At 39.3% G+C, this 14,509-nt stretch overlaps 1 protein-coding gene across 1 annotated transcript in view; it reads left to right on the top strand.

The window, feature by feature from the left end:
- The first annotated feature begins 4,967 nt into the window (after positions 1 to 4,967).
- Positions 4,968 to 14,509, top strand: part of setd5 (SET domain containing 5) — a 41,361-nt gene continuing 31,819 nt past the window's right edge. Inside the window, exon 1 of the mRNA XM_088917235.1 lies at positions 4,968 to 5,354. The gene's annotated coding sequence lies outside the window, so the exon portion shown is untranslated. The remainder of the gene's footprint in view (positions 5,355 to 14,509) is intronic.

Raw genomic sequence — 14,509 nt, 5'->3', positions numbered from 1 at the left:
ACTTCATCACATTAACATGTTCACTATAGAAATAGCTGAATTTTAAAGATAAAAGCCTAAAGGCCTTGTGGGCAACACTGGGCAGAGTGCCTATTCTCTAAGAGAACATGTTTTTTAACAGGTGATTTAAATTATAATGTGAAAAAATCCCACCAATAGTCAGGTTGCTAATACCTTGAGGAATTTAATGCTTTTTGCCAATAAGAGTTTTAGAATGTAAAGCAACATCCAAGTGTATTTAAATGTGTCACAGGCAATTTGAAGGACACATCAATCTTTTTAAATATGTAAGAATATGTGTATATATAGTCCTACACAAGGAAAGAGGAACAGGTAAAAAAAAAATAATGTCCACGCTTGCAAAGAATACTTGGTTATTGTGACTGAGGTCAACATTTCCCCCAGCTTATTTTTTTAAATCTTTTAGCTTATGCACAGAACCATCTTTATGAATCCTATTGTTTGGGGCCTGAATTAGTTCCTGTGCCGATCACCATCTGTGACTGTCCAGTGCCCAAAATCACACTTCATGACAAAAATTCAGGCCATCACCAAGAACTGCCACATACTGGACACTCACCAGAAACTCTATTAAACATCTGTCGGCTGTCCTTAACTCGTATGCAATATTATCCGGGAAACACCACTTCCAGGGAATTACACTGAATTATAGGAGGTTAATTTTGCAGAACTGAAATGTACATAATTATCTGGTCGGCATTGAGTGCTATGAGTTGCACTACATAGTATGAACTATTGTCATACTCTGTCGGTGATTTCCATTACTGTAGACTACACCAGTGTTCTCTTAACACTGGTCATTTTCATTGTTTTACTTGTTTAAAATTCTAACACAAACCCTGTTACCAAAGCTATACAATGAATTTTGATACCTAGTGTAAAACAGTATCCTTCCTGCCTCAGACGTTTTGCAAGTTCAGCAAGCTCTGATATATTTGTCCCCGAGTTATCAGAGGTAAATCTTTTATCCTGCATTTGTGACTGACAAAACCCAGAGCTGACCACACTATAATCAAGCTGTCAAAAGTGCTTTATCACTCTCATGCCCACCAAAACACTACATAGTCAGTACCCTATTGAAGATCACTCAGCTGTTTGTCTGATAGGAGATTAGACTGCAAGTGAAAAGTCTACTGTATATCACTTACATTGTACTTGGGCACCTCCTCCGTGTTTCATCTTAATATGTCATGTTAAATAAGGACTGACACCTTTCCTAAAGCAATGTGATTTTCCTTTCAGGTGGAACAATTATGCTTCCTGGTGGAAATGTCTACTAATGCTGTTATTAATTGTATTTTAGGGTATGTAAAGTTGTGCCAGAAGGGAAACAGTAGTCAGAATCAAAAAGGTTTGCAATGCATGTATGTACTCAAATTTGGGAAAAAAAGCATACTTCCTAATGTTAATTACTTTGACTCCAAACAATGGAAGTATATTCATATACTTTTAGCAACACGGGGCCTGTGTGTCATATTCAGCTTGATCAGATTTGTTGAGTTCTACGGCTTAGTTTATTTCTAGATAAAATACCCACCTTCAAATTCCGTGCAATAGAAAAAAATATTTTAAAGATCATGCAAGAATTCAGGATATGTATAAACAATGGCATTTATTCCCATAAATTCCCATGTAGTCGCAGTACCTGAAATGGAGGAACGTGGTACTCGTGTTCATTTTTCTTTTTGAAGCACACTAACTCGCTTGCCAATGAAAATAAAGAATTTATCACTGTTACAATTACATCATATTCTATTCCCGAATTGGAAGGGGGGGGGGGGGGGAGATTCCAAATTCCACCGGTTTCCCACTGAAGCTTGTTAGACTGCCGGTATGTAGCTTGTTAACAACTGCACAATGGACGTATTGTGGTTGTAGCCTCGATTTGGTTCAGTTGCTGGGATACGAGGAAAGGGTCCATAGAAAGCAGAGATTAGTCATGTGTTCCACCTAGTCTGCGGGACAAAGGTTATTCCTGGGCTGCGTTACATCTCAGACTGTTCCTTCTGCAGAGAGGACGGGAAAGCAGATACTTGCCTAGTTGAATTCCTTTCCAAAAAAAGCAACAAACGCATATTTTAACTACATAATGTCCGTGCGATTGTGCTTTCATTAGTTTAGCTCGGGCTGCTTTTTCGTGAACACGTTCTTCACGGACAAGTGTTATGAATGAGCGTAGCACAAACAAGTCTTTGATTAAATACACACTGTTCATACAGGACATTAGACGAATATTGAAGGGCTTGAAATAAAGAACGTTTAGCCTCTTTGTACATTGCATGACAATGTCTGTGGTACCGAGTTTACCCTCCGAATTAGGCAAGACTAAACGTCCCTGTTTTTATCCCGCCCAGTACTCGTCTAACGTCATTTCTACATGTATTACATTTAACTGAGGGTCTGTAGTTTTAATACCATAAACATTGTCTTCAGTCTATGCGTCACTGTGGTAGGAGTTGCTGGGGTAATTCTAAAATTAAACGAGACTTATCGGCGTGACAGGACAGACCTGTAATGACGCTCAAATGGCGAAAAAGTGAATTATCTGCACGTATCACTTCTCGAAAAGCTCCGATACGTTTTCCGTCATATTCGTCAAATTTCGCATTTTGCCGAGTTCTTCTGTTTATGTCTACAACGAGGGGAAAAAAAAACTAGCTGCTGTGTTTTCAGAAAGGAAAAGCTTTGCCTTCCTTAAAAACCACGTCCGTCTAACTTATCGCAATGCGAAACCCTCGTACACAAAGTGTGTGTGTGGGGGGGGGGGGAGACTGCGCAGTTTTACGTGCCTGCTTGCATGTCTCTGCCACGCTGGATGTCCTAACCTACCCTTTCTGAATACATGGATCACTGCCCCTTATCACGCACGCAATTCACCAGGCGAAAAAAGGCCTATAACGATGACGGCATCGAAATAGAATTATCTGCCCTTCCCCCTCTTTGCCCCTGCTTGAAACCTTAGGAAACCCCGTAGTTCAGGCGGAGACTTTATAAATAGCTATTATATTCCGGTGTTATTATCATTATCATAACCCGTCTTTAACAGATCGCAAAGGAAAAAAAAAACTTTTGTTTTATGGAAGCTGTAGCATTTGTGCGTTCTACACGTTTCAAAGGATAAATCGTACAACTGCATTTGGGATCAGCCAAATCGCACGGTCTTCTACATTAGGAGTCACTTTCGGACAGGATCAGACGGAAGCTATTTTTTTACTTCCTTGAAAGGCACGGTTTCCCCCAAACCACCACTGCCCTGTACAAATACTCGATTATTTTCTAAAAAGGCACATAAACCAAACGCAAGATTACTCAAGCTCTTCGTTATAAATAACTTAACTGCACTTTTTTTAAAACGGAACGCGTTCATGAAGATGTACTGACCTCAAAGCCTACCTTTCTTTTTCAACGAGATTTGTAACATTGATTTCTCAGTTTGATCTTTTGAGACACTTCTTCTAAATCAAGAAAACATCATTTGACCGGTTCTGTAACCCCATTACGTAAAACCAGAACAGCGAATCTGCGACATTTTTCCCCTTTTTGATCCGGTAGCAAAGGTGATTAAAAATAATCAGAAAGAATTTAAGCGGTTAAGTATTAAACCCGTATATCGCGTGTAGAACACGATAACGCGTTTTTTGGCATATAATTAATTACGACTAAATTTTTAACGTCCGTAAAATTGACAGTCGAGACTCTGTAACTTTAATGTCCCCCCCACCACCCAACAACTGACGTACCATGACAAACTACCCAATCAGCTTTCGCGGCACGTCTTCCGACCGAAGGACAGCCAGCCAATAGCAACACGGCATTAGCTTTCTCCATTCATGTCAGGCCGCACCAGTCATTCGGCGCACGACATCGTGGTGAGCGTTTCCGTTAAACCTTGTTCCATCGAGTAAGACCCATACGTTCCTATCTACACAGAAAAAAAGGACCGTCTTTCGAACCGAACCCATATCCAGTGTCAAGAGGGGGGAAGAAAAAGAACAAATCACCGAAATGATTTTCAAATATATATATTTTTTTTATTCTTCTCTCTTGTTGGTCATCTGCCCGTAAAAATATCCATTTTTTTTTTTGGCCACCACTGATATCCTTTTCACAGCTTTCTCCAGTTAAGTGAGAGCTGTAACTCGTAAACAAGCGCAGATAACTCGCCGGCGTGAGACAGCCCCTAACGGCCAGTCAGTTTCGAGCTCCACCTCCAATCCCTGTTCTCGGTTCCCACTAAATCGACACCTCATGCTCCAATCAGATGAAAGCATAGGCGGGGCTCCCCCACCTTCTGCTAGTGAGGCTCCTGGAACGGGGCGCCTGACAACCAGTGTTGCTAAGGGCACCGAGTTCAAAATTTAATAGGTTCTAGGCGGTTGCGCTTTACGGCTTTGCCAGCTGAGCAACTTGGGGCTTTCCTTTTACCGTAGGGTACGTTGTTTAAAGTGTAAAATTAACACAAAGCTAAACACAAACCCTAACCGAACCAACACAGATACCCCCCCTCCCCAAAAGAACATAAAAGTCCACCGCGTTTATAACTTAACATTCATTTTGTTTTTCTCGGCTCATCCACTTTCAAAATCCAACACTGCGCCACTTCCCTCCGCAGCTCTCGCAGGTCCGTCTGTGTACACCGCACCGGGCACTAGCGTGTGAGCGACAACAAGCCGCGGCTAAACCTCACCACCCCCTTCAAGAGGGCTTCCCTTCCCCCTTTGGAAGAAATAACGGGAGTATCGGCGCTGTTTTGTTCCAGTAGGCTTTTTCCGTTCCAGTTAACTGTCTTGAAAGACACCCGTTCCTCCAATCACAAACAAGAGAGGGATCGCAAGGCCGCCCACCGTTGAGCCCCTGCGTCGACGGCTGGGAATCCCCGTGTTTTGGTTGTGTGTCAGTTTCGCTGGCTCCCGCGGTTGATGCCGGTTAGGAGGGGGATGGGCGGCACTGCGAATGTTGAGGAGCTGAGAGAGAATCAGAGCCTTAACTCTACATAGAGCAGTACATCTCCCTTCATAAACACCGGTTATAAATACTAAAAACACTATTATAAACGGATTTAAACACCAGGAATTGATTGTAGACAACCCACGGAGGTGCTTGGGCTGCGATAGAACAGGGAATAAAACTTTTCCCCCCTGTGCAAGGGCTACTGAGAAGGCTGTCAGCTACCCGGGAAAAAGGAGCCACCTTCCCGGGTACTGAGTGCAGGAAACGCCGCGGTGGTTTTAAGGGCCTTGTTGTTAGATTTGCCTTGATGTTGGAATATTTCTAGATCAAAGGACAAAATCAGCGGGTTCTCGATTTGAACTGGGGTGAAGAGGCCTTTATAGGTAAGTCTGACTATATTTGAACGATTTTTGTCAGATTTAGCTGGATCTTGAGGTTTTTAAATCTGAGGTTTATGTGATGGTAGTCCACATGAAAGATTACATCTTTCATGCTTAAAGGGCGTTGCAAGATGTTTATTTGAGTGTATAAATGTTTTAAACATTTGCAGAATATTTGCTAGGCTGTGAGGGACAGTTATTTTTGGTTTTGGGCTTCGTGCTATGCAGTGTTTCAATGTAAACAATGCTCCTTTCAATTTTATTTTTGAAATTGTATCGCAGATGTGGAGTTTATTTAAACAATCTAAACGTCGTTGATATTGCATAGGCAGTGATTTCTAATTGTTAGAAATATAAAATTTGGTTGTTCATCAGCATCAACATGGATATTGAATACATGTTATAGTGAGGAAAGGAAGGATTTCAAATGCACAACAATGTTAAATGAGGTGAAATTATAGCTGAAACTAGCGAAGATTGAATTGAGTTAGCTACTTTTAGGGTTTGTACTGCACTTCGAGTCATCTGGCGTTCAGACATTTGACCATGTGAATTGCTGGGCTGGGTAAAATCAGGTAGTATTTAAGAAATTTGAGAGTCATCAATAAATAACGTTCACTTTTTTTGGGATAGGATTTAGCGTGTTAGCTCCGGCCAATCACGCTTCCTGTTCGATTCTGAAATATGCATACCTGCTAATCTGGTACGAGATAAAATGGTGTTGAAATTCTACTTTTGTTTTCTATTTTCGTTGTGTCCAAGTTAACCCAGTTCCCTGTTTTTGACAACGTCTTTTAATAGAAGCAGAATGTCTTTATAGCTCCTCAGGCTGCCCGTCAGCCCCTGTTTTTATTTTCTTGAATGCATTTAGTTGAATTGCTGTTAAAGACTCCTGAACGCTGGGCGATATGATTTTCTCCTTCTCCCCCACCTCAGTAGCGCCAGGGAGAATGGGTGGTATTTGTGAAGAGCTCCTGTTTCCATTTTTAGCCTCCATTTTTATTTCAACAACAAGTAAGATGAAATGAGAGAGAGAGAGAGGGAGGTCAGGCCTGCAAGCAGCACTGCAGAGCCAACAGGATCTAGCCGAGACTTTCCAGCCTACAAGGACAGAGATCACAATGCTTGTTCATTTGTGCCCTAAGCTGTGATGACTTGTAAGGGAGGAAATGTGCCCAACCACGCCGGACTGTCCCCCTTAAATACGCATGCCCCCCCCCTGCTCTACCGAAAAAAAAAAAAGAAAGTTTTAAAAAAAAGTTTTGCGAGAGTTGCATCCGCACACCGTTTTTTTTAAAATACGTTTTCTGTTTTGCTTAACGACCAGGAGGGGCTTATCTGCCTGCTCAACGCTCGACGTCGAAGGCCGCTGAATTTAATTGAGTCTTTTTTTGAAGGCGCTGACAGGCAGGTTTGAACAACTGTTCATTCGGGGCACAGCGATCGAAAGAAAAAAAAAAACTAGTGTATTACAGAATTTCCCAACACCAAAGATGACACATTAGTATTTTACGGTGAAGTAGTTTCGTGCTCCATCTGTGGGGAAACGCAAAAGCAAGTTTTTATGCCTCCAGACCTCAATCTTGAGCTATTTGCATGAATTCTACAGAGCCTGGGTGTCCTCCATTACGTCTCTTGTACTGTTTCAAGCGGGTGCAGTCCAAGTTGGGCAGCTTGGTTTTAGTTTGTCGTGTGTGAGCCATAAGTCAGTGTGCTATTGTTTCCACCCACAGGGCCATTCGCTGCCGGATGTTTGTAAGAGTTCACAGGGTATATAGGGTATCTAGCATCATTTAAAGTCTTTTTTTTTTTAAAAGCTGAAAGGGATATGCACCAGTTCGGAAGTGGGTTACTAATTAAAGCCACCCTTGAGTCATTTTATGGATGTTGGCAGTTTTCCAAATTAGTTTATTCAATATTTGAATATACCTTTCAATATTAAATTGTTCATTTCCTTTTCAACCCTGCAAGTCCTGACTGATTTTCCAAGTTTCCACTTCAGTTTTTTGCTTTGATATCCTTACCCATTAGTAAACAAGACCCTAACGGGCATGTACTTAGTTCCATATTATCCTTAGGTATATAGTTAGGTTGCTAACCTTTGTGTTTGACCACTTTCTCTTGGGTTTTCACCATTACAAATCTGGGATAGAAAGCCCTTTCGTGTTTCAGGGGCTGATTCCTAGGGTCTGAGGTTTTCTCACAATGGGAAATCCATTCTCTAGTGCTCAGCCATTCTCTGATATTGAATTTCAATATCACAGGAAAAAAATAAGGGCTGTCATTAATGTGTCACTTTAGATCAACCCTTGTTTGTGAATGTTGTTGCTGTTTTGTTTAGTCAGTTGAAATAGGCCTAATTCCTCTAATGTTTTTTATTGAGAGCTGATCTATTTTTTTGTTAACGATTTGGTAGAAATAGCAACTGGAGCCATGGGAAAATACTAAAATGCCAGATGGTTGTATTGAGAAGTTCTGTGTCAGAGGTCATTTGTGATGGTTGATTCTTAACCAGCAATGTTTGCTGCTCTGCTGTATAAACTTTGTAATGATTTAATATATTATACGTGACACTGCAATTGTAGGCTTTTACCTAGTCGTAGAGCTTTGTCTGATAACCTCTCAGAATTGTTTTATACTTCCTGCATACATAATGTTTTCTTTAATTTTGTTTGCTTGTAGCCTAAGTGATTTTTAATTTACTGCAGTCAAATCACGGATTTCCTTTAAATGAGGAACTCAAGGCACTGACATGCTTCATTCACTGCTTCTTGTTTGAGTTAGTTTGCCCCTGTTTCCACACATCCAGTGAGTCAGCTACTGATTAGTCCTCTGTCTCATTGTTCCTGTGTGTGATTCTTCTTTTTTAACTGCTAAAATATTCTATCCTCCTAAAGTTCAGTTTCCTACCTTGTATGATTTGTGTGTCTTTTATGGGTTAGGATTCTTCACAAATGCTTCTTGATTTCTACAGGAGACTGCATTAGATGCGTAATTCTTGGTGGGAAATGGTTAAATACTAAAACAGCTTCTTTCTTTGAATAAACCGGAGTTTGTAAAAAAAAAAAAGAATGGTTGGAAGTCTGGGATTGTATAAAACAATTCAACATTTTCTTTGGATTTTTAGGGTTTATGGAAAGTGGCATAGAAAAGATTCAGTACTTCTACGATACATTTTTCTTAAGGATTATTTATAGTGATGAACTCGAAGAATTGAATATAAAATGTAGAATGGAGCAAATAGCACCATTTGTGGATGGCACTGTAACAGAAATGGTAGAAATAAAGCTTTAAATTTAAATGTATTTTTAATGCTGCAGCATTACAAATGGGTACAATAGCAGCCTTTGAATGCAGCTCTGGCCTGGCTTATCTCTTGAGCGCCCAGAAGCAGTCAGCCATTCCCATATGTTATAGGATCTCTCATTCTTTTTCAAATGAGACTGTTCTTTTGTCTTTCTTTGAAACACAAATGTGTATGTAAAGGAAGCCTTGATTGTATGTGTGGATTTTTCACAATTCACTTCAGTAAAATAAGGGTTTACAATAATTATTCCATCTATGGATAGGTTTTACCATTTCAAAAGCATTAAATCACTTCTGTAACAAACAAGAACTCCAGTCCTTTTCGGCACAGCTGAGAATGCTCCTCTGGTGTTAAGGGATGTAGTGAGATTTGAACGCGATGCAGGATATAGACAAGAAGCAAGATGTCTGCATATAGCGAGCTTTGGTCAGGCTTTTCTTATTCAACCTAAGTTTGAATCTTTAAAATTTGTCTTATTGAAAAAGAGAGGCATTATTACTGTTAAGTATACAAATCTTGCCTGTGTTTTTTTTTTATGATCATTAAAATTTGTTTCTCATGATCTTCATACGCTTTCGATGTAGTACGTAGATAAATTCACCCATCTTCAGCCTCTCTGGTTAAGATACCTTTAGTTATTGGGATCTTTCCTAAGGTTTGCGTTGGAACCAGCTGAACACGGAAATTCCTTTTGTGAATCGTGACTAGATAAGTCACACTTGACACAGAACGTTTCCAAATTTGTTTCACCTTTACTCTACTTAGTAACAAAGTTGAACATTGATTCCCTGGCTTTTGGTTTCACTGAGTGAAACTGAGACCGTACTGGCTTCAACCAGGACCTTTGTCTTCATGTGACTTGTGAGAAATTGGAGCCAAAATGGTGCACTCAAGACAGCAGTTTCCTTTGGACGCATCATTTCACTGATCTGTTAAGATATAATTTTAGAAATGTATGATAATGACACTGATACTGGATATTCAGACCTTTCAGTTGTCTAACACCTATTTTTTGTTAAAGGTGCATTCTCAAAGATTGAAGCACGTGTATTAGCAAAAGATCGTTGCATAAAACTGCAACAGTACTATTTTCACATTTGCTTTTGTGGTTAATCCCTGCTATAAACAAGGTAAGAGAATATAAAGATTAGAACTGTCCCACATTCGAAGACTGTTACATATGGACAAAAACCCTTTACTGCATTAGTTTCTCTTTTATAATTTCTGAGTTTAAAATGAGTTTCATTTTAAACTACAACATTCTGTTATCTTTTTACTTTTATGTAAATGTGTGTGCAAAATATTGCCACTCTTCTGTGATTCGGATCTTTTGCTTTTATTTGTCTAGTTCATAGATGTCAGCTTCACACGAGTTGCCAATTTTTAAATAGCTTGGCACTGTAAATTAGTTGTTTACAATGTAATAAGCTGTGGCAAGAATATGATTCTGTTATACAGTGTGAGTCGATGGGATCAAAATTATTAGACTGTACAGACATCTTTTATTAGCTACAGTTTGGTTCTTTTTAACTTCTGGAAATTTGCCCCCTTCTCACTATTATGTAGACGCGCACAATGTAATTTATTCTCAGACAATTCCCTATCTAATATACGTTTAAGCAAAAATGTTTGGTATGTATAATTTTCTGTTGTTGGTGATTATAACTTCAGACTGCAAGTTAATGAATTTTCTGTAAAATTTCAACATTAATTTCTTAATAGAACTTAATTATCAGATCATCTAACTTGATTACTGCACGTAAGGCTCAGCAAGTGTTAAAATAGCATGATAAACATGCAGTCTGCAGTTGATTGCTAGTTTTGCACGTTTTTTTGCTCCATATTCTACGTCTATAACTGCTAGTAGTGGTGTAGGTTTTGTTACTGCTGACAAGGAGGTCTGTTCCCTTATCGAATGATTGAACAATAGCTGTAATTCCAATTTCTTAACATAAAATCTGTCACAGTACCACTTGCTGTTGTTTTTATGGAAGCAAATGAATGTGCTTATGCTTTGTAAGACTGTCATGTGCTGTCATTTGTTTCAAAATTTTAGATCCCCAAAAAACAGAAAGAACAATTACTCCTTCTGTGTTCAATTAAAGGCTTAAACATCAAATCGGGCAATTTTAAATCTTGATACATTACTCTTTCATTTACTGAAATGCAATATTCTTTCCTGTTTTTTATTACAAGGCACAATTTATAAAATAATAGCTAAAGCTATGATTCTGCTTTTTGGAACCTAGAATTCTGACATTGTAGTAGTTTTACTTTTAATTTTAAAATGTTATGTTAAGACATGAATGCAAATACTGCCTTTTGTTACCTTTTTCTTTACCAGTTTTGTGTTAACCAATGTAATTGTGTTATGTAGTTGTGTTTGGTTTTGTAACTAGTGTGCTTTAAGAGATCATAAAAGGTTTTCACCCCTCTCTAGGCCTCTTTGCTTTTGAAACTCTTGAAGAATGCTCAGACCAGGAAAGGTCTGTTTGTCATGTGATTACATCACAGGATAGAGCGAGACAGAAAACTTTGAGAAAAAAGCGAAGATCTTCACGTTTTGAAAATTCTTCAGGGGCTTTTAGAATTGGATACCATTATAGGTCACACTGCTGTAAGCTGTGTCCAGGCTTTTTAATTATCATGCTGCTAACCTTTTGCCTTTTTTTAAACCAAAATCTTGCCTATATAGTCTCTGAACCATTAAAGATGTTTGTGAAGAATACAATGTGTGTGGAGCAGTGAACTGGCACTGTTCCATCAGAATAAGAGAGTTCCAGCAAAGTACACAGACAAGGAGGGGGAGGGGACTACTTCACTAGTGTGTGGCCGAAAACAGCCCCATTTTTGTGTTGCATCTCATCTCAGTTTTTGTACAGCTGTTATTTAATTATTTTTACAACACAGTTACAGACGTGTATAATGTAGATGTTGCCATTCGAGACTTTATAAGAAAACAACACTTAATTTTTTTAAGAATGTACTTTTCCTGCTTCGTATTTATAATGAAAAAAGTTATTCAGTTGATAAGTGTTTCTGCTGGGGCTACCTGCTACCAGTCGTGTTGCCCAGATGCTAAATAATTTACTAGTATATTCATTCACTTGCTCATTGCACTTAATTAATGTGTGTTTGTCGATTAGAATCAAAGTTCACTCAGTATTTCAAATAGTCATAAAACAAAATTACATGTATTCAAAAGTACATGAAATGTGGGCTAACCATTGAAGATGAGCTTTCCGACTTCTAATTCAGGTACCTGAAGTAAGCTAGTTCTTTGTGTAGCTGAAAAGAAAACGTGTACCATCACCATTGCTTAAATATGCACATATGCAGACATATACTGACCAGAAAAGAATCTGTTGGTCAGCAGTCTGAGGAAAGTTCAAAAGAGTAAAATACTGCTTCATTTCTTATTGTAGCCACAAGATAATTGCTGCTGTACGTGGAGCGTGCTGCAGAGGAGAGCATCACTCATCTCGTCCATTTACCCAAACAGATTCATTTTTTTTAAATTCCAGTGAAACCTTTTTCCAAAATTAAATTAATGGTTAAGAATCATGACATTTTCAATGCTGAATAACCATCAAACTTTAGCCATTAATCAGGTGTTGTGAGAAATCAGGAGTTCACTGTCTTAAAAATAATAATAATAACATTACTTTATTAACCCTTTACAATTTCTTGCATTAGGAATTCGTCTTTTTGCATACCCCAGCTTGCTCTCCATGAGACACACAGACAGGGAGAGAAGCTTGGGGTCAGAGCGCAGGGTCTGCCATTGTACAGCGCCTCTGGAGCAGTTGGGATTAAGGGCCTTGCTCAGGGGCTCGATGGAGCAGGATTCCTTTGCCGGCTGCGGGATTTGAACCGGCAACCTTCCAGCCACAGGCGCAGATCCTTAGCTACAGGGCCACCGCTCTGTGACTTTTTTAAGATCCCAAAAAATGGGATCTTAAGGAGTCTACTGTTTTAAAAAATGGGATCATAGTTTACCAGAAGCCTGCAGGAGTATAAAGCAGTAAAGGGGAGAGTTCCATGTACTTCAATCGGATGAAACAAACTCAGCATTTACATTTAAGGATGTTCGATATATTACCCATTGTGTGCTAATTCACCTCAGATTTCCACAGGGGGAGTTTTATCTGCCAGCCTGTATGTCTGACTGGGTAAAGAAATCACTGAACAAGGAATACATTCAGTGTGCAGAGATTGAGTACTGAGCTCTACTACTTTAAGTGATTAGTACCTGAATAGCTAAATCTTAATTTAATAGCAAGACAGTTAAAGATAACCACACAAATGAAAAACAAAATCACAAGAATATTAGACCTGCACTGTTTGAGTGTTTGCTGCCTTTTGTTTTTACACAAGCTCTTTGCTGTAGAAGTGCTCGGAGTTAGAACCGATCTGACATCTAGCATGGATGTAACCTGACACTTCGTAGGTGACGAGAATTTCCTGTTTGCAGTTTTCAAATCAAGGTCTTCTCTGTTTCACCTTTGGGTCTCTGGGCATGCATTTCCCAGAGATGTTTTGGGCGCTTTGGGTGTTTGCAGTGAACCAAGTTGAGACTGCCATGTGTTTGCAGGTAGTTGTTAGGGTGAGGAAAAATGCAAGGGAGAAGAAAGGCAATAAACAGCATGAAAAAACATGTTCAAATGGAACCAGCCCTTCAGGCTTTTTCAAGAAAATACAATATTTTTATTCTGATAAGGAGGTCACTGATAATAGATGTTATTGTTGCATTTTAATGACTGTACATTGTATGCATTGGTGTTTCACCTTAATTTAATTATACTTTTTATATTTTCCCTGGATGTTTCTCTCGGTACTGAGAGAGTGCTGTGGTGTCCCTGCTGTTGGCCATCAGGCCTAACCACTAATGTTGCTTGTAATTGTCATGTGCTGCTCGATCACAGGCATCTTGGTTGGATTCTGAAATCAAGCCTTTTTTCCACAGTTCTGCGCGCACAGGGCTTAGCAAACAGGATGACACCGGGCAAGGCTGGTGAGTGGGAAAAATCCTGCAGCACATCCATCCCCCTCATTCCCCAGGTTAAATTAACGCGAAACAGGTGTTGTTTCTCCTTGAAACCGGTTGAATTTTCTCTTGGAGTGACTTTTGCCAGACCCCTAGCATTATGCGTCCATATTTAAAGCAGAAAAACTAAGACATTTTCCACAGTTTAAGACATTTTACACATATTACACAGTAATATGTCAAGTGTATGTCAGGGTTTGATATGTTATTACCTTTGATTTTTGTTTTAATGTAATGCAACTTAGTTCCCATTGTTACAATCAGAAATAAGACAGCCTTGCTGCAGAGGAGGTCCAGCTAACATTATTTTTTAAGTCTACATTGTGCACAAAAGCAGTTTGAAAATGTAATAGATGTGGCAGTGTACTTTGTGAACCTTAATCAGACCAAACCAGATTAGCTGTTTTTTCTGAATCTTTGAACTGTATCTTGCTTGTAAGCTCCTTCCACATCTTATTTAACATTTTCTCTTAAGAGTACGAACTTGTTGATTGTACATGTACTGTGTTAGCTCCTAGGAGCCCCTAGTTAACGTTTATGCATATTATTTATAATCAGTCTTGTCCTTGAAATAATGAAATGAAACTCTGCGATGAACATTTCCTCTTGTTTGTCCTGGAGAATGGCGTTGCTTCACTTTTGTGGATGTACAGATCGGCTCATGTGCTTGCTTCCATTTTCTTCCTGTGGGGGTTTTCTCATCGCAGCTCCTCTATGCTGCTGAGCTGGTTTTGCACAGAGGGGTTAAAACAGCCCAGCTGGTGATGGTGATGGTGATGCTGTGGTCTATGCTGCTTGCGTATT

Source organism: Atractosteus spatula, chromosome 5, assembly GCF_055471065.1.
Source record: "Atractosteus spatula isolate fAtrSpa1 chromosome 5, fAtrSpa1.hap1, whole genome shotgun sequence".
In the NCBI taxonomy this organism is placed as follows: Eukaryota; Metazoa; Chordata; class Actinopteri; order Semionotiformes; family Lepisosteidae; genus Atractosteus; species Atractosteus spatula.
This window is presented reverse-complemented; position numbering and strand designations above follow the sequence as displayed.